General features: G+C 39.1%; 1 protein-coding gene and 1 pseudogene across 1 annotated transcript in view; one reads left to right on the top strand and one right to left on the bottom strand.

The window, feature by feature from the left end:
• MSRB3 (methionine sulfoxide reductase B3) overlaps positions 1 to 21043 on the bottom strand; it is a 259546-nt gene that overhangs the window by 18722 nt on the left and 219781 nt on the right. The gene's annotated exons all lie outside the window — the stretch shown is intronic.
• On the top strand, positions 7626 to 8256 carry LOC143690324 (peroxiredoxin-like 2C pseudogene; annotated as a pseudogene).

Genomic DNA, 21043 nt, shown 5'->3' with positions numbered 1-21043 from the left:
AGAATCAGTTATCTAGGAGTAAGCCCAACCAGGGATGTCTAGGATTAGTATATAGAAAACTATAAAACTAAATAGAAGAAATAAAAAATTACCTAAATAGATGGAAAGACATTCCATGGTCATGGATAGGAAGGTTGAATGTTGTTAAGATGTCAATTCTACCCAAATTGACCTACAGATTTAATGCAATACCAATCAAAATCCCAACAACCTACTTTGAAGACTTGGAAAAGCTAGTTATCAAATTTATTGGAAGGGAAAGAGATCCCAAATACATAAAGATATTCTAAAAAAGAAGAGTGAAGTGGAAGTACTATTACTTCATGACTGTAAAGCTTACCATACGGTCACAGTGAACCAAATAACATGGTACTGGCACAAAGCTAAGTATCAACTAATGGAATCAAATTGAGAGTGCAGAGATAGACCACTAAATCTATGGACAATTGATCTTCAACAAGGTCTCCAAAACCACTGAATTGAGACAGAATAGTCTTTTCAAAAAATGGGCATGGGAGAATTGGAGTCAATTGGATATCAATAGCCAAGAGGATGAAAGAGGATCCCTAACTTACATCCTATACAAAATTTAATTCAAAATGGATTAAGGATCTAAATGTAAGGGTCAGTACCAGAGCTTCTAGAAGAAAATGTAGGGAAACATCTATATTTTTCTGAATAAATCTTGGGGACAATGTGTTGTGAAAATAAGACAGGAAAAAAAAAAAGAATAAATATACTAAGGTTTCTTCAGAAAATACGTATAAGAAAATTGGAGCCTAGATTGTAAGCCCTACAGAAGCTACACTTAGTCTGAAGTTGTAAGTTGTATTTCTAGGTTCTGAGACACTGATATATATATCCAGGGAGATGATCTGATTACAGTTTCAAACATACAGTATTGAACAGGTATTATTCTACCTTTATGAAATGGGATTTTGATTAAAATATGGCTTTTCTAGGGGGCATACATCCTTCCAAACCAGCACATTCCCCCCTCTGGCCCCTAAAACACACATGTTTTTTCCATTGTATTAGTTAGGGTTCCCTAGAGAAACAGAATCAACAGGGAACACTCACAAATATAAAATTTATAAAAGTGTCTCACGTGACTGCAGGAATTCAGAGTCCAAAATCTGCAGGGCAGGCTGTGAAGCCGACGACTCTGGTGGAGGATCTAGATGAACTCCACAGGACAGCCTCACCAGCCGAAGCAGGAATAGAACCTGTCTCTTCTGAATCCTCCTTAAAAGGCTTCCCATGATTAGACTAAGCATCACTCATTGCAAAAGACACTCCCCTTTGGCTGATTACAAATGGAATCAGCTGTGGATGCAGCTGACATGATCATGATCTAATTCTATGAAATGTCATCATTGCAACAGACAGACCAGCACTTGCACAACCAGACAAATAGGTACAACAACTTGGCCAAGTTGACACATGAACCTGACCATGACACCCATATACAAAATACATTAATTTCATAACAATATCAGAAATTTTTAAACCATTTCAGTAGCAACACAAATGAAATACAAAGTGAGAAATAGTACAAACTCCTATCAAAGTTAGTTACAGGCATGGTCTAAGGCAAAGTTTTCTGGCTCTGGACCTTTCAAAACTTATAACAAGTTTTTGCTGCCAACATACAAAGGAGGACCAGTCATGGGATACATATACACTTTTTCATATGGAGGAAGGAACACAGGGGTCACCGGACCCATACAGTTTCGAAAATCCACAGGGCAAAGTCCATTAGATTTCAAAGTCAGAGAATCATTTATCCTTGGGGCTTCTGAAAGCAGCAGTCCCACCCTTTCCAAGGGCTTAAACAGAAGCCTGCCTCTCTCTGAACGCAACCTTGGGGATATTGGGGAGACCACCTTTTTCTTGGCTCCACCCTCTCCAAGCACTGGGGCTGTACCTGGACTCTCTGCCACTGTCTGGGGCACACACTCAACCCCTCCATATGGTGGCAGCCAGACTCTCCCCAAACCCCAAGGAATGTGCTTCACTCTCTCTGAGGCCTGAGGCGGCATGACATTGCAATAAGTGGAAGGCCCATTCTCGGCCTTCAGTGCAAACTCACCCTCTCCACGGGCTTGGGTGGGTCTGCTACCCTGGCCCGAGGCTTCTTGACTTCAGACCCTGGCCTCCATGGTTTTGCCTCTGAAGTTATTTTTCCTCCAATGTGTCCCTTCTCTGGAGCCCCCAGTCCAGACTGGCAGCAGGTCTGTTTATACAGGTCCCAAAGCAATCTCATTGGCTTTCTATGAAGTAGTCTTGGATCATGCCCATCAGACATAGGAGTTTCCACAAATCCTTTCTGGAAAACTCGATGTCCGATCCTGGCTTTCTCTGAAATGGCTGGCTGGTTCCACATTTGGTTAAATCCTCATACAGGGCACTATTCTCTGGGGGCTCCCTTTCTGGAGGCCCAGAATTTTCCAGAACTTCAATTTCTGGTTTCTTTGTACCCAAGAGTTCAGTTTTCAGCTTATCTCTTTCCTGTTGCATTTCACTGTAAGCTTTCCACATTTAATTTGGCAATCTCTTCTGATAAATAACTTGTCTTTTCAAATCTGTCTTCCAGCCAAAGCCACTAGTCAATTTTGTCAGATTAACTGATATTTTAAAATAAGGATCACCTTCCTTCCAGTTTGCAATAACACATGCTTCGTTTCTGTCTAAGTCCTTGTCAGAGGCATCTTTAAAGTCCATACTTCTACCAAGATTCTCTTCAAAACATTCTAGGCTTTCTGTATCAAGCTCTTCACAACTCTTCCAGAATCTTCTGCTTATCCATTAAAAGAGCTGTTCCAACATGTTTGGTATCTGCAAACTGCAGCAGCAGCACCCCACTCCTGGTACCAAAATCTGTTCTAGTTTGCTAGCTGCTAGAATGCAACATGCCAGAGATGGATTGGCTTTTAATAAAAGGGGATTTATTTCATTAGTTCTTCAGAGGAAAGGCAGCTGACTTTCATCTGAGGTTCTTTCTTACAAGGGAAGGCTCAGGGTAATCTCTGCTGGCCTTCTCTCCAGGCCTCTGGGTTCCAACAACTTTCCCCAAGTGATCCCTTTCTGCATCTCCAAAGGCCTGGGCTGAGCCACGAGTGCTGAGATGAGGTATGCCAAGCTATTTGGTCAGTGTTACATTGTGCTCTCTTAATCAAGCACCAGCCAATTAAGTCAAACATTATTCATTGCAGCAGGCATGCCTCCTAGCTGACTGCAGATATAATCAGTGACAGATGAGGTTCACATATCATTGGCTCATGTCCACAGCAACAGAACTAGGTGTCTTCACCTGGCTAAGTTGACACTGAATCTAACTACCACATGTCCACCCCTTGTCAACTTGGCAACTACACTCATCACCTTAAACAATATAAAGGTGCAAAAAATTCTCTTCCGGCTGTGGACCTGTGAATCTCAAAACAAGTCGTCTGGTGCCAATATGCAAAGGAGGATATTCACAGGGTACAGGTTTTCATTTCCATAGGGAGAAATTGGAAGAACACAGATGTAAAACCTGCAGGGCAAACACCATTGGATTTCAAAGTCTGAAAGTCATTCATCCTTTGGCTTTAGTAAGTGGCAGTCCCACTCTTTCTGAGGCCTTATGCAGTGGCCCGCCTCTTTCCAAATCAACCACAGGGAGCATAGAGGAGACCACCTCTTGGCAATACTCTCTCCAGGCATCAGGGCCATCTCTGGGCTCTCTGCCACTTCTGGGGCACACGCTCAACCCCTCCATGTGGTGGCAGCCAGGCTCTCCCCAGTCCCCCAGGGAGTATGCTGTACCTTCTCAAAGGCCTGAGGCTGCACAACTCTTCTACTACAATGAGGTGGAACCTCATCCTTGCCCTTCATGATGTATATGGGTGGGTCCACTCTCCTGGTCGAGGTGTCTTGGCTTCAGACCAGAGCTTCCATGGCTCTCACTCTGCAAACTCCAATTTTTTTCCCTTTTGTGTCCTCCTTTGTCAAGATTGGCAGTGGTTCCATTTACACCAACAGTCTCGTCAAGCACTCCAGGACTTCTCCATCATTCAGTTCACAGTTCCTCCAAAATCTTCCCCTTAGCCATCCAAAAAACCATTCCAACATATCTGGTATTTGCAAATCACAGCAGCACCCCACTCTGAGGCTAAGTCACAATGATGTAATTGAGGTTCAGAGGTGGTAAGGAGCTTTATTAAGATAGTAGCCAAAAGGTAGAAGTAGCATGGCCAGAAATTTCTGTGCTGAGGTTGATTGAAGCATTAATGCCTCTAAATTTTAATGTCTTCCTATTTCCATGTCTTTTGGTATTCTCTGATCTCACTGGCTCTAGGCATGACCATGTAACTTGCTTTCACCAAAGGGACAGTAACAAATGACACAAGCAGAGGTTTACTTTTCCTCTTGAACTCCTGTTACAACTATGAGAATATGGCCAGGCTAGCTGGTGGGAGGCACATGAGAGACTTACAGAGGAAAGCCAAGTTGCCCCCATAGCGGCTATACTAGAAGAGCCAACCCTCCAGCTGACCACGATATAAGCCCAGCCAAGATCAGCTGAGTCTGCCCAGTTCAGCAGAATGCCCCAGTCAATCCATAGACTCATGAGAAAAATTGTTGTTGTTTTAAGCCAGGGGTCAACAAACTTTTTTTATAAAGAGCTGGATAGTAAGTAGTTTAAGCTTTGTGCACCATATGTTACAACTAGTCAAATCTGCCATTGTCATAGCTCAAAAGCAACCATAGACAAAATATAAATGAATAAGTATGGTTGTATTCTAACAATACAATAATTTACAAAGCAGATTGCAAGCCAGATTTGGCCTGGGGCTCATAGCTTACTGACTTCTGCTTTAAATAATTGTTATAGAGTCCTAGCTTTCCCATGAACAGGGAGTGATAATAAAGGAGCCAAAGCAGGAGACAGGGTAAGAAAGGTTTTCCAACAGGCCATGCCAAAATTCCCACAGTACTTACTTATTTAGGACCTCTATTAAAAGGAAATTATACCTTGGACTTATTACTATCATCACATTTGTTTTTAAGCTCAATCAGTTCATATTAAGGGCTCAGGATGGTACAACTGCACTCAGGAGTGTTTTGGGGTAGAGGGAAACCTTCAGCATTAATTATAGCTATTTTATCAAAAATAAGATAATCTTTGCCAGTACAGGTATATATTGCTCTGCCTGGTTCCAATACACACACATTTCAGTTATCCTGTTTAGTTAAGTAACACCAGTCTACCAATAATACAGCTCAAATATAAATTACCATGGTATATTACCTGTGAGTGATGATATAAAGTACAAAGAAAGATCAAAGTGCAGCAAAAAAAAAAAAAAAAAAAAAAAGGAAAGTGATAAGACTGAAAGGAAGTGAAATAAAATCAAATGTAAATGAAGTTATAGAAGAAATAGGTGGCTCTTGTTTGTGACATGGCTGCCATTTGAGAGACTCTAGCTGTGCTACTAGAGTAACTCAGTGAAGGTTAACGTATGGGCATAAATGAGAAGAAGAGTTGTGATGAAAAGGATAAAATCATCTGAAGGTAAGTTACAGCACCAAAAAACTTTGCATTGAAGGAACTCTCAGAATTGTTTCTCAACATTGAAGGAACAAGGGATGAAATGTTGGAAGCCAAACCAAACTTTAGAGAGGAAAATGACAATTCACCAAGACATAGAAAATATGCTTGCTCTGCATCGTAAAGTGAAATGATGAAAAGAGGGTAAGGACTGTTTAAACTACCCTTGATGTTCTTTTTAATAGAAATAAAACACTTAGATTCTTGATGTTTGTAATGTTTTAAATTACAGTGTACGAAATAACTATTCATTTAAAAAATTTTTTCATTTCCCTGCACATTTAAAACTAATTAGTAAGAGGGTTTTTAGTATTTTGAGAAAAAAAATTAAGGTTGTGGAATGATTGTTAACATTCCCTTTAATTATTAAGATTCCTTTGCATGGCTTCAGTTTGCATGATAATTTGTATTGTCCCACACCACCGTTCAAAGCAAGGCTTGTCTGTATCTGATGTCTGGATTGACCCTGGTATCCCCACTGGGTCCCTGACTCCAGCGATGTATTAGTTTCTTAAATGCTGCCAAAATGCAATGTACCTGAATTGGAACGGCTTTTATAAAGGGAATTTAGTAAGTTTTAAGTTTACAGTTTTAACCCTATAAAAATGTCCAAACTAAGGCATTCTGTAAAAGATACCTTAATTAAAGGTATCAGCAACATCTCTGTCTACTGGGAAGTCATATGGCTGGCATCTGCTGGTCCCTTGTTCCTGGACTCCATTGTTTTCAAGACTCTGTTCCTGTAGGGTTTCCTCACTTTGCTTCTCCAGGGCTGGCTTTCATCTCTTGGCTTCCCTTGTTTCTCTTCAGGTTCTGGCTTGCTTAACATCTGATGGTGACATCTTCTGGGCTCCAGGTATCTCCAAATATCTGTGTGTCAGTTTTCCAAGTATTAGCATCTGTGTCAGCTCTGCTCTGAAGTTTCAGTTGACTCTGTCATTTCTGCCATTTCTGACTCTCTCCAAAATGTTTCTTCTTTTAAAGGATTCCAGTCAATTAACCAAGACCTACCTAGAATGGGTGGAGTCACATCTCCATCTAATCAAAGGTCACACCCACAATTGTATGTGTCACATCTCCATGAAGGTAATCTAATCAAAATTTCCAACCTACGGTATTGAATCAGGATTAAAAGAAAGGGCTGTTTCCACATGAGTGGGTCAGGATTAAAGCACGGTTTTTCTGGGATACATAATATTTTCAAAACTGGCACAAATGGCTAGAGAAATAGTAGGAGTTCTTCAACTCAAGTGTTGACCAGAGGTAATTCTGAGCTCAAGAGGTTTTATGGATAATCTGTAGTTAAGGAAATAATGAACCTGAACAGGATGAACAAGTATCTTTAAATGACTCCTAAAACTAAAGTGCAGACTGAAGACAATAAAAATGTAAACCCAAGTGAACCACAAATAGAAGGCAGAGATGCCACTTTTGGTTAGAGCTCAGTGTCAGCCACATTCTGAGATGTAATCAGTGATCAGATCCATCAAGGAATCAGCAAAACTTTGAAATAATCAAGACAATTTTATGAAATATCCATTTACATCCACTACTGTTAACAATGAACTTATTTTAAGAATATATTGTTCCCTGAGCTATATTGGCAGCTGATCATAAGACCAGCACAGTAAACCCAACATTTATACTCCAAGTACCTGGAAAACAAAGACAAGCTTGTGTAATTTTTCTCCAGTAATGTGTGAGCATCATGCAATACTCAGCTCACGACTTGATCAATAATAAACTTAATGATTCATGTTTAATAAATTATAAAAGATGCATACCAATTGTTCGTCTTGCCTCCATAAAAGTAGCTAAAATAATATGTGGGAAAAAAAGATGGCAACAGACTAAAATCTATTTACTGGAAATGAGAAGTAGAGAAAACATGCTGAAGACGTGAAAAAACAACTGGAACAAATTACTGGTGTGGAGGTAACAACTGCTTAGCAGTCAGTTGCATTAAAAAGTACAGACGTGATCCTCAGACGCAGGGCACGCTGGCTGCCCCACCCCCGGTCACGTGGCCATGCAGCTCTGCCGAACGGCCCTGTGCCGGCAGCCCCTGGCTGCTGCAGTGGCCGAGCTGCCAGTGCTGGACAATGCCGGGAAGTGGGTGCCATTCGGCGGGCTGTTCTGCGAGCGCCAGGCAGTCGTGGTCTTCCTGTGGCACTTTTTGTGTTACATTTGCAAGGAATATGTAGAAGAGCTGGCAAAAATCCCCAAGAGTTTTTACAAGAAGCAAATGTCACCCTTATAGTGATTGGACAGTCGTCCTACCATCATGTTGAGCCTTTGTGCAAACTGATTGGATATTCTCGTGAAATCTTTATGTTGATCCTGAGAGAGAAATTTATAAAAGATCGGGAATGAAAAGAGGCGAAGAAATTGCCTTCTAAGGGCAGAGCCACCATGTGAAGTCAAATGTGCTCTCGGAAAGCATTCAGAGCCTGTGGCCGGTGGTGACTGGCCCTCTTTTTGATTTTTAAGGAGACCCAGCTCAGCAAGGTGGAACCCACATCTTAGGTCCGGGCAATAACATTCATTTCATACACTGTGATGGGGATAGATTGGATCACAAACCCATAAATTCTGTTCTACAGCTTGTTGGAGTTGAGCATGTGAATTTTGCAAGCAGACCTTCAGTTATCCACGTGTGACTCAGTACAGAAGTTCTCGCTTTCAGTGGGATCCTGGGGAATAGGACCTTAAGTATTTGGGATGTAGTAGCTTTATATCACTTGCTGACCCTTACAGTCTTCAAGGAGTTAGAGAAACATACAGAGAGAATGTGATGATTGAATTGCACGTTGCAAGGCTGTAAAGCTATATAAAGCAATAAAATTTTAAATATTCTGAACATTTGTTTACATCACGGTACATCCATTCAATGAGAAATGTTTCTTTTGCCATTAAAATTATAAATTTTTATGAAGACTTAAAGTAAGGCAAAGCAACTCAAGACCATTTTATTCAGTGAAAAAGCAGGACATTAAATTGTATAAGCAATAGTATCCTATTTTATATGTATGTTTTTATTTTTGTATGCTTAGGGGGAAATAAACACACCAGAATATCGCCAATGAGGTGTCTCTATATGAAAGGATTATAGGCTTTTATTTTCTTCTCCATGCATGTCTATGTTTTCCAACTGCTTTATTATGAGCATAATTAACTTTTTTAGACCAGGAAAAGATCATTAAAATTATATGAGGAACATATTCCTATATAACAAGCTCCACAATGTTGCAAATAGGCTGCAGTCCACATGTTTTCATCCTGATTGCTTTACTAGGAGAAAATGTGGCAAATGGAATTCCTTTCAAATAGCCCATGTTCAAAACACACCCACTATCAATTTCACTAGAATTTTTTTTTGTAAAAGGGAAAAAATATTTGCTTTATATATATATTTAAAGTATGATCAGTAGGGTCTTTTTAAAGGAAAATTTAAAAATTTGTTTAGAAAACCTTTTTAACTTGAATGTACACTGTGGTTTGTTTGTACATTGTTAGAGAGCTGCATGTTATCTCCAAATTGCTTTTATTTAGAGGATTATTGCCATTATTTATTTTTCTTAATATGTTTTAACATTGGGTGTATCCCAGAAATTCTGATGAAAAGTACAGCAAAATGAAAATATTAGTAACTGCTAACAAGTGTAATACTGCTTAGAACTTACAATACTTTTTTATATATAGCCTATGAAATCACACAGTACATATATATATATATATGTAATTCAAATATTCTCTGAATATTCTCTGAATATTTGAATGTTTTCATGTATGTCTACAGGAACAATTATGCTTTTAATCAATAAAAATGTAATTGCTCATAAAAAAAGTACAGGTGTTCCTATCATGTCTCAGCTTATGGTATTTGCTAGATTTTGTTTCAGTAATGAAGAATTGCTTTATTTGTAAAACAGTAAAAGAAAGATGGAAATCATCAACTTAATAAACATAATGTTTTATGGCAAAACTAAATGTGGCCAGTGATGCAGGAACTACTTTGGAGGGCTAGGGCAAAAAGTGGATTCCATGACAAGGTTTCAGAAAAAAAAAGTACGTGAATGTTATATTTATTTATTCATAGATAAACCTCTACAGCTAAGGAATTGAACCCAAAAATGCTACAGTATGTCATTGCTATGGTTAATTTTATAAAAATAAGGCATGGAAATAAGATCACATCTTTATAAAATGTCTCAGTGAGATAAATAATAGCCATAAAAATATTCCATACTGGCTGACTACTTAATGGAAGAGTTGCCAGTCTTAAAGACGAATTTCTCTAAAGTTCAAAACTTGCCAACATTTTCTGTGATAAGTGTCTGTTATAATATGCTATCTAATAATAATCTTCTAAAAATATGATCAATCCTTTACCATTTAGGTAAAAGAGACATCTCAACATTGAATAGCTGCTTTTTAAAAGACATTAAGATGGGAGAAAATATTTGAAAATGGATATTTGTAAATGTTTCTATTGTGTGATTTTATTGTAGAAAAAAACGTATGGGCCTTACCTTAAAGAACCTTAAAACCTGGAATGAGAGTTTAAAAATGTTTTCAAATCTGTTAACAGGATTTTGATATTCATTATAAATATATAAAAAGCCAAAACCTTCGGAACAATTTGCAAGAATGCCTTATTGGCATCTGAGAATATGAAAATTCACAAGTCAAATTGCACAGAAATTTTCAAAATGCTGAGTGACTGAGATTGAAAAATGAGTATCATGATCCATACATGCAGCCCATGATATACCTTTCCATGTGGGAGGACATATTGTGGGTTGTAGATTTCAGTTATGTCAACCACTTAATCAACTATTAAAATAAATTGAACTTAGATCCAGACCTTCAAGCAATTTCACAAATTGTTGAACCAGATTGTAAAAAATAATGTTGCACTATATTTTTATTTACTTTCACTAAATTCTTAATACTGTAAAATGGCAAGAATATTTTTGGTACCATTAATAAATAACATTAAAATTATTTTAGGCGGGCCGCGGTGGCTCAGCGGGCAAAGTGCTTGCCTGCTATGCCGGAGGACCTCGGTTCGATTCCCGGCCCCAGCCCATGTAACAAAAACGGAGAAACAGAATACAATAAAACAAGAAAATGTTTAAAAATGTTTCCCTTTCTTCCTTCCTTCCTTCCTTCTATCCTTCCTTCCTTCTCTCTGTAAAAAAAAAAAAAAAAAAAAAATTATTTTAATTCATTTTTGAAATTTTTTAGTTCATCTTTTTTTATTAAAAAAATCTTAAATTTATTTATGAAACATAACCACATACAAACACAAGCATTCTTACCATATGATCATTCCATTCTTGTTATATAATCAATAACTCACAATATCATCAAATAGTTGTATATTCATCATGATAATTTCTTAGAACATTTGCATCAATTCAGAAAAAGAAAACAGAAAAAAATTTATACATACCATACCTCTTACCCCTCACTTTCATTTATCACTAGCATTTCAATCTATTAAATTTATTTTAACATTTGTTCCCTCTATTATTTATTTTTAATCCATATGTTTTACTAGTCTGTCAATAAGGTACATAAAAGGAGCATCAGACACAAGGTTTTCACAATCACACAGTCACATTGCGAAAGCTATATCATTATACAATCATCTTCAAGAAACATGGCTACTGGAACACAGCTCTACATTTTCTGGCAGTTCCCTCCAGCCTCTCCGTGACACCTTAACTAAACAGGTGATATCTATTTAATGTGTAAGAATAACCTCCAGGATAACTTCTCAACTCTGTTTGGAATCTCTCAGTCACTGACACTTTATTTTGTCTCACTTTGCTCTTCCTCTTTTTGGTTGAGAAGGTTTTCTCAATCCCTTGATGCTGAGTCCCAGCTCATTCTAGGATTTCTGTCCCACATTGCCAGGAAGGTTCACACCCCTGGGAGTCATGTCCCACATAGAGAGGAGGAGCGTAGTGAGTTTGCTTGTCATGTTGGCTGAGAGAGTGAGGCCACATCTAAGCAACAGAAGAGGTTCTCTTGGGGGTGACTCTTAGGCCTAATTTTAAGTAGGCTTAGCCTCTCCTTTCTGGGGTTAAGTTTCATATGAACAAACCCCAAGATTGGGGGCTCAGCCTATTGCTTTGGTTGTCCCTACTGCTTGTGAGAATATCAAGAATTGTCCACTTGAGGAAGTTGAATTTTCCCCCTTTCTTACCATTCCCCCAAGGAGACACTGCAAATACTTTTTTATTCACTGCTCAAATCACTCTGGGATTTTTTGGAGCATCATTCAGGACAAACCTACAAAATCTCATGCCCTACCCAAGGTTCCAAGTACTTTGGTGTTCAGTTAATCTGTTCACATAAGTTATATTAGGAAATATACTAGTCAAAATATAAATTTTGTACCAAATAAACATTTTTTGCTTTAGTCTCACACATAAAGTTTTAAAATATTAATTATCATTAATTTCTAACATCCTGCAGTACTTATATTCTTATGTTCTTCCTCATACAAAAACATTTTCAAATTTGTACATTTAGTCACTATCATTATACACTCTAGGCATTCCTAGATTATACCATCTCAATCTTTATCATCTATCTTTCCTTCTGATTTCATTTGCACCCCCAGGCCTCCTCCCTCTATCATTCTCACATTCAGTTTCATTCAGTGTTCTAACATTATTGTATTACAGTTAGGTAGTATTGTGCTATCTGTTTCTGAATTTTTGCAATCAGTCCTGTTGCACAATCTGTATACCTTCAGCTCCAATTACCCAATATCTGCCCCATTTCTATCTCCTGATGGTCTCTGTTACCAATGAAATTCTCCAAGTTCATTCACTAATGTCAGTTCATATCAGTGAGACCATACAGTATTTGTCCTTTTGTTTCTGGCTAATGTCACTCAGCATAATGTCCTTAAGGTCCATCCATGTTGTTACATATTTCATAACTTTATTCTGTCTTACAGCTGCATAATATTCCATCATATGTATATACCACAGCTTGTTTAGCCACTTGTCTGTTGATGGACATTTTGGCTGTTTCCATCTCTTCTCAATTGTAAATAATGCTGCTTTTATAAACATTGGTGTGCAAATGTCTGTGTCCTTGCCCTCATATCCTCTGGGTAGATACCCAGCAATGGTATTGCCGGATCATATGGCAATTCTATACTTAGCTTCCTGAGGAACCACCAAACTGCCTTCCACAGCAGTTGTACCATTTGACATTCCCACCAACAGTGGATAAGTGTGCCTCTTTCTCCACATCCTCTCCAGCACTTGTCATTTTCTGCTTTATTGATAATGGCCATTCTGGTGGGTGTGAAATGATATCTCATTGTGGTTTTGATTTGCATTTCCCCAATAGCCAGGGAAGCTGAGCATATTTTCATGTGCGTTTTGGCCATTTGTATTTCCTCTTCTGAGAAGTGGCTGTTCATGTCTTTTGCCCATTTTGTAATTGGGTTGTCTGTGTTTTTGTTGTTGAGTTGAACAATCTCTTTATATATTCTGGATACTAGACCTTTATCTGATATATCATTTCCAAATATTGTCTCCCGTTTTGTAGGCTGTCTTTTTACATTCTTGATAAAGTTCTTTGATGCACAAAAGTGTTTAATTTTGAGGAGTTCCCATTTCTTTCTTTCTTTCTTTCTTCAATGCTCGTGCTGTGGGTATAAGGTCTATAAAACTGCCTCCAGTTATAAGATTTATAAGATATTTCCCTACATTTTCTTCCAACAGTTTTATGGTCTTAGACCTAATGGTTAGGTCTTTGATCCATTTTGAATTAATTTTTGTATAGGATGTGAGATATGATCCCCTTCCATTCCTTTACATGTGAATATCCAGTTCTCTAGGAACCATTTATTGAAGAGACTGTTCTGTCCCAGGTGAGTTGGCTTGACTGCCTTATCAAAGATCAATTGTCCATAGATGAGAGGGTCATATCTGAACACTCTATTCTATTCCATTGGTCAGTATATCTATTTTTATGCCAGTAATATGCTGTTTGACCACTATAGCCTTGTAATATGCCTTAAAGTTAGGCAGCATGAGAACTCTGACTTTATTTTTCTTTCTCAGGATATTTTAGCTATTCAGGTCCCTGCCCTTCCAGATAAATTTGGTTATTGGTTTCTCTATTTCTGAAAAGTAAGTTGTTGGGATTTTGATTGGTATTGCATTGAATCTGTAAATCAATTTAGGTAGAATTGACATCTTAACTATATTTAGTCTTCCAATCCATGAACATGGTATGCCCTTCCATTTATTTAGGTCTTCTGTGATTTCTTTTGACAATTTCTGGTAGTTTTCTTTGTATAGGTCTTTTGTCTCTTTAGTTAAATTTATTCCTAAATATATTATTCTTTTGGTTGCAATTGTAAATGGAATTTTTTTCTTGATTTCCCCCTCAGATTGTTCATTACTAGTATATAGAAACACTACAGATTTTTGACTGTTGATCTTGTAACCTGTCACTTTGCTATACTCATTTATTAGCTCTAGTAGTTTTGCTGTGGATTTTTTGTGGTTTTCAACATATAGTATCACATCATCTGCAAACACTGAGAGTTTTGCTTCTTCCTTTCCAATTTTAATGCCTTGTATTTCTTTTTCTTGTCTAATTGCTCTGGCTAGAACTTCCAACACAATGTTGAATAACAATGGTGATATTGGACATCCTTGTCTTGCTCCTGATTTTAGGGGGAAAGTTTTCAGTTTTTCCCCACTGAGGATGATGTTAGCTGTGGGTTTTCATATATTACCTCGAGGAAGTTCCCTTCTGTTCCTATCCTTTGAGGTGTTTTCAACAAAAAAGGATGTTGAATTTTGTCAAATGCCTTTTCTGCTTCAATCGAGGTGATCATGTGGCGTTTCTGCTTTGATTTGTTGATATGGTGTATTACATTAATTGATTTTCTTATGTTGAATCATCCTGGCATAACTGGGATGAATCCTACTTGGTCATGGTGTAGTGCTGCTGGATTTGATTTGCAAAAATTTTGTTGAGGATTTTTGCATCTATGTTCATTAGAGAGATTGGTCTGTAGTTTTCTTTTCTTGTAATATCTTTGTCTGGCTTTGGTATGAGGGTGATACTGACTTCATAGAATGAGTTAGGTAGCTTTCCCTACTCTTCAATTTTTTTGAAGAGTTTGAGCAGGGTTGGTACTAATTTTTTCTTAAATGTTTGGTAGAATTCACATCTGAAGCCATCTGGTCCTGGGCTTTTCTTTTTGGGGAGCTTTTTAATGACTAATTCAATTTTTTTACTTGTGATTGGTTTGTTGAGGACATCTGTTTCTTCTCGAGTCAATGTTGGTTGTTCATGCCTTTCCAGAAAGATGTCCATTTCATCTACATTGTCATATTTATTAGCATAAAGTTACTCATAGTACCCTGTCATTCCTCCCTTTATTTCTGTGGGGTCAGTGGTTACATCTCCTTTTCCATTTCTAATTTTATTTATTTGCGTCCTTTTTCTTCTTTTTTTTGTCAACCTTGCTAAGGGTCCATCAGTCTTATTGATTTTCTCATAGAACCAACTTCTGGTTTTGTTGACTTTTCTCAATTGTTTTCATGTTCTCAATTTCATTTATTTCTGCTCTAATCTTCATTATTTCTTTCCTTTTGCTTGCTTTGGGGTTAGTTTGTTGTTCTTTCTCTAATTTTTCCAAGTGGATAGTTAATTCCTTCATTTTTGCTCTTTCTTCTTTTTTGATATAGGCATTTAGGGCAATAAATTTCCCTCTTAGCATTGCCTTTGCTGCATCCCATAAATTTTGATACGTTGTGTTTTCATTTTCATTTGCCTTGAGATATTTATTGATGTCTCTTGTAATTTCTTCCTTGACTCACTGGTTGTTTAAGAGTGTGTTGCTGAGCCTCCATACATTTGTGAATTTTCTGGCACTCTGCCTATTATTGATATCCAACTTCATTCCTTTATGATCTGAGAAAGTGTTTTGTATGATTTCCATCTTTCTAAATTTATTGAGACTTGCTTTGTGACCCAGCATATGGTCTATCCTTGAGAATGATCCATGAGCACTTGAGAAAAAGGTATATCCTGCTGTTGTGGGGTGTAATGCTCTAGAAATGTCTGTTAAGTCTAGCTCATTTATTGTATTATTCAAATTCTGTTTCTTCATTGATCCTCTGTCTAGATGTTCTATCCATTGATGAGAGTAGGGAATTGAAGTCTCCAACTATTATGGTAGATGTGTCTATTTCTTTTCAGTGTTTGCCTCATGTATTTTGGAGCATTCTGGCTTGGTGCATAAAATTTATAATTGTTATGTCTTCTTGTTGCATTATTAATACATAGTGTCCTTCTTTTAACTGTTTTACATTTGAAGTCTAATTTGTAGGATATTAGTATAGCTACCCCTGCTCTTTTCTGATTGTTATTTACATGAAATATCTTTTCCCAACCTTTCACTTTCAGCCTACGTTTATCCTTGGCTCTAAGATGCATTTCCCATAGACAGCATATAATGGGTCCTTTATTTTTAAATCCATTCTGGCAGTCTATGTCTTTTGATTGGGGAGTTTAATCCATTAACATTCAGTGTTATTGCTGTAAGTGCAGTACTTTCTTCTACCATTTTGCCTTTTGGATTTCATATGTCATATCTAATTTTTCTTTTTTTTACCTTTACTGATAGTCTTCATTTCTAAACTATTCTCCAAAACTCTCCCTCTTGTCTTTTCCTATCTGTCTCTAATGCTCCCTTTAGTATTTCTTGCAGAGCCAGTCTCTTGGTCACAAATTTTCTCTGTGATTTTTTTTGTCTGAAAATGTTTTCATTTCCCCCTCATTTTTGAAGGATAATTTTGCTGGATATTGAATTCTTGGTTGGCAGTTTTTCTCTTTTAGTAACTTAAATATATCATCGAATTGTCTTCTCGCCTCCGGTTTCTGCTGAGAAATCTATGCATAGTCTTATTGGGCTTCCCTTGTATGTGATGGATTGCTTTTCTCTTGCTGCTTTCAAGATTCTCTCTTTCTCTTTGACATCTGACATTCTGATTAGTAAGTGTCTTGGAGTACATATATTTGGATCTATTCTGTTTGGGGTATGCTGCACTTCTTGGATCTGTAATTTTAAGTCTTTCATAAGAGTTGGGAAATTTTCATTGATAATTTTCTCCATTAGTTTTTCTCCTCCTTTTCCCTTCTCTTCTCCTTCTGGGACACCCACAACATGTATATTTATGCACTTCATGTTGTCATTCAATTCCCTGAGTCCCTGCTTATATTTTTCCATTCCTTTCCATATATTTTCTTTTGCTTGTCAGATTTCAGATGTCTCATTTTCCAGTTCACTAATCCTATCTTCTACTCTTGAAATCTAACATTGTAGGTTTACATTGTTTTTTCATCTCTTCTACAGTGCCTTTCATTCCCATAAGTTCTCTGATTTGTTTTATCAGACTTCTGATTTTTTCTTTTGTTCATTCCTTTCCTTCTTTATATCCTCCCTCAATTCATTGATTTGATTTTTGATGAGGTTTTCCATGTCTGTTTGAATATTCTGAATTGATTGTTTCAACTCCTGTATCTCATTTGAACTGTGATTTGTTCCTTTGGGCCATATCTTCAATTTTTCCTAGTATGATTCATTATTTTTTGCTGGTGTCTAGGCATTTAATTACTTTAATTAGTTTATTCTGGAGATTGTTTTCACTTTTTTTATCCAGGATTTTCTTGCTGGATGACTTTTTTGTCTATCTGTTCTTCAACATTCAGTTCAGCTTATTCTAGTCCTCTAGCTTAGGTTTTGTTTAACAGATCAGAAATTTTCAGTTCTTGTTTTTTGGTTTCTTGCCCTGCCTGTATGGTGCCTTTTTTTCCTCCCTTAGGAGGGTCTGCTTAGGTATTATAGACCCCAGCCAGATTTTCCCAGACCAAACTGGCCTCCTCTCAGGAGTAAAGAGTAACCATCAGTTTTCCCTGAGGGTGAGACCCAGCAGATTGAAAGGCTTTCCTATGAAGACTCTGGACTCTGTGTTTTTCCTATCCTGCCCAGTATGTGGTGCTTTTCTGCCTGCAGGTCCCACCAGCATAAGGTGTTGCAGTACTTTTAACTTCAGCAGATCTTTCTGCTGGGGGCGTGGTGGAGACAGAGGAGAGGTTGAAAAACTGGCTTTAATTGCTTCACTTTTCTAGACACTGGGGTCTGAATTCCTTGAGGGAGGGAATCCACCTGAGCTGAGCCTCACCCCTCTCCTGGGGAAGGCACAGGATCCAGAAAAACACTCAAACAAGCTCAATTCTGCCTATGCCTTAGGCAGTTGGAGCCTGAGAAGCCTTGCACTGTATCCAAAGAGTAGTCAAGCCAGAATCACAGCCACAGAATAGAAAAATAAAAATCCTTCTCATAGCAGGACCCCTGTTCCTCGGGTTTGCCAATCAAGAGCTTAAGTTGGTATGTTGTTCTACATATTCCCTGGTCCTATATGCCCCTTCCTTTCCTTCAGGGCCCAGACCTTTTCAAATACAAAAAAAATCTGTCTTTTTTTTTTTTTTTTCCTTTTTTCATCAGCCCTGCCCCCTCTAAACAGGGCAAAAACCAGTGACCAGCTGAGGTGGGGGCCTATTTTTAGTAGTCAGAATTTGTTCATTAATTCCACAGTTGGGGCTTGGTTGTGCTCAGCCCCTGCTACTGGTAAAGTCCCTTTCCTTTCTTTCCTCTCTGGGAAGCAGCCTGTGGGGGAGGGGTGCTGGCCACCGTGGCTCGGGATCTCATGGTCTCAAGGGCCTCACAGCTGGTCCAGCTGGTCCAGACTGGGGTACGCTGTGTGTTCGGTCACTGACGTGGACCCAGCAGTTGTTCTGTACTGTTCCTGGCTATTTGTTAGCTGCTCTGGAGGATGAACTAAATCCCACACTTCACTAAGCCACCATCTTGACTCTCCCTTAGTTCATCTTTTAAATCATCTCATGTTTGTGCATATTTTAGAATGTGCATACTAGATCACTATAGCAGTGGTCATATACAATATAAACATAAATGTGCAAGATGGTTAAAATGGAAAAATTTTTGTTATATATTTGTTACCACAATAACATTTTTTTAAAAAGTAAATGTACATACTAGATGTGCTTTGCTCATTTTTTATTTATAGAGGTATAGGCCCAAATGTTAGGTCAGGGGAAGAGGGAAGGTCACCATGACTTGAGCTGTGTAAAATGTGCCACCCCTTCTAGACATCACCTAACCCCCTTGCTTAACAACTGCCTGCACCAGAACCCAGTGGTGAACTCACAACTCCCTACTTTGAGTTCTGTGAGCTCTGCCCGGGAGTGCAGGAATAAACTCACTCATTCCAAGTTTTCTTGGTTTGCCTCTTCTCTCTTTCGCCTTCAAAACCTTTCATTTTGGTGCCAGAAACCCGGGAGGAGAGTGCGGGTGCTGCCTGCCTGGCCAGGCGGAACCCAGCCTCCTCTCTCCACATACCCACTGACAGGGGATCTCTCGGCCTGCCGCCACACTTACCACAGATTGGGTAAGTCCCTTCCCTCCTAACCCTGCTGCCGGGTTTCACCGTTCTGAGAGAGTCTGTCCATAAATTACGCTCTGAAAATTGTAAATTCATGTCAGGTTCTCTTCCAAGGGCTGAGGTGAACCAGGACACCCACAAACCTCACACCCTTTCCCAGGACTGGAAAAGTTGTGGGGACACCCCGCTTCTTGTTTCCCTCCCAATTTTCAGGTCCAGGACCTGAAAGGGCCTCAAACCAGGGTGAGACGAGCCCCCTCTCGTAAGAGCTCCGAGGACACACTCAGGGCATTGGGACGCCGACACCCCTTGGGCCAGTCCTTTCTCCTTTCAGACCCATCAGTATGGGCAGCAAATTCTCAAAGCCAAACCTTCTATCCCTCTTGGTTGTCTCCTGACTAACCTATCAACACTGGATTTACTTCCAGACATATGGCCAAAACGCCTCACTTACTTTTGTAATAAATGAGGCTTGGCCCCCAAATCAATTGGACAACAATTCTCATTGGCCTAAGGATGGGACTTTTGATTTTAATATCCTTACAAACCTCTGCAACTTTTGCCAGAAGAACGACAAATGGGCTGAAATTCCTTATGTCCAGGCTTTTTTTCTTCTGTGCTCCCACCCCTTTCTCTGCACTTCCTGCTCTACAGCTCAGGTTCTTCTAGCCAAAGAACCCCCCAAGCCCACACTCCTGGATGAACAGTCCAATGAAACTTCCTCCTTTTCTGACCACCTCGATTCCTCCTCCTTTAAAAGACCAGGGCCTCCACCATATTTAGATAAACTATCCTCTTCTCCCCTGCTCTACCCTCCTTTCCCGCCAGTGGTGCTCCAGCTGCCATCTTGCCCTTCTCTTCCTCCTTCTGCACCGGTGGCACTCCAGCCACCATTTTGTCCTTCTCTTTCTCCTTCTGCTCTAGCGGCTCTCCAGCCACCATCTTATCCTTCTCTTCCTCCTTCTACTCCAGTGGCTCTCCAACCACCACCATGCCCTCTTCCCCCTTCACCGGTTCCTCCGCCACTGCCTAATCCTTCACCATCCTCAACAGCCTTTCCATCCTCACCTGTAAGCTCCCATACCCACTCAAAGAGTACTTTACTCTGTCCCCTCAGGGAAGTTGCAGGACCTGAAGGGTTAATTCGAGTACACACTCCCTTCTCCCTGGCTGATCTCTCTCACATCTAGAAACAGTTGGGCTCCTTCTCCAATGATCCAACTACCTATACTAAAGAATTCCAATATCTGGCTAATGCTTACGACCTTACCTGACATGACATTTATGTAATCTGCTCTTCTTCCCTAACTACAGATTAAATGGACCATATTTTCAATGTGGTCAGGGCTCATGCTAACCAAGTGCATATAGCTGACCACACCATACCAGTAGGGGCCGAGGCAGTACCAGATCAAGAGCCAGGGTGGGACTATCAGATTGACACTCCAGTGGGGAGAAATGGATGAACTAGGTGAGACAAAAATGCTTACATGCTTCATAGCCGGCATGCAGAAATCTTCCCATAAAGTCGTAAACTTTCATAAGCTGAAGGAAATTATCCAAGGTCCTGAAGAAAATCCTGCCACTTTTCTAAACTGGCTCACAGAAGCCCTCCCCCAATATACCCACCTAGACCCTGACTCGGAGGCTGGTAAAACCATCTTAGCCACACATTTTATATCCCAGTCATTTCCGGATATAAGGCGCAAACTTAGAAAAATAAAGGATGGTCCTCAGGTCCCTATTCGTGACCTGGTAAACACAGCCTTTAAAATTTTTAATACTTGTGATGAATTAGAGAGGGCGGAGAAAGAGTCCTGGGACCGCCGAAGGGCAAACTTACAAACCCAATCCCTGTGGCCCACTTCAATTGACAAGAAGCCAGCTACAACTAATCTGCCACCAGGAAAATGCTTCAAATGTG

The sequence above is a fragment of the Tamandua tetradactyla genome, chromosome 7 (genome assembly GCF_023851605.1).
Source record: "Tamandua tetradactyla isolate mTamTet1 chromosome 7, mTamTet1.pri, whole genome shotgun sequence".
In the NCBI taxonomy this organism is placed as follows: Eukaryota; Metazoa; Chordata; class Mammalia; order Pilosa; family Myrmecophagidae; genus Tamandua; species Tamandua tetradactyla.
Note: the sequence above shows the minus strand (reverse complement) of the source record. Positions and strands in the feature narration are given on the sequence as shown.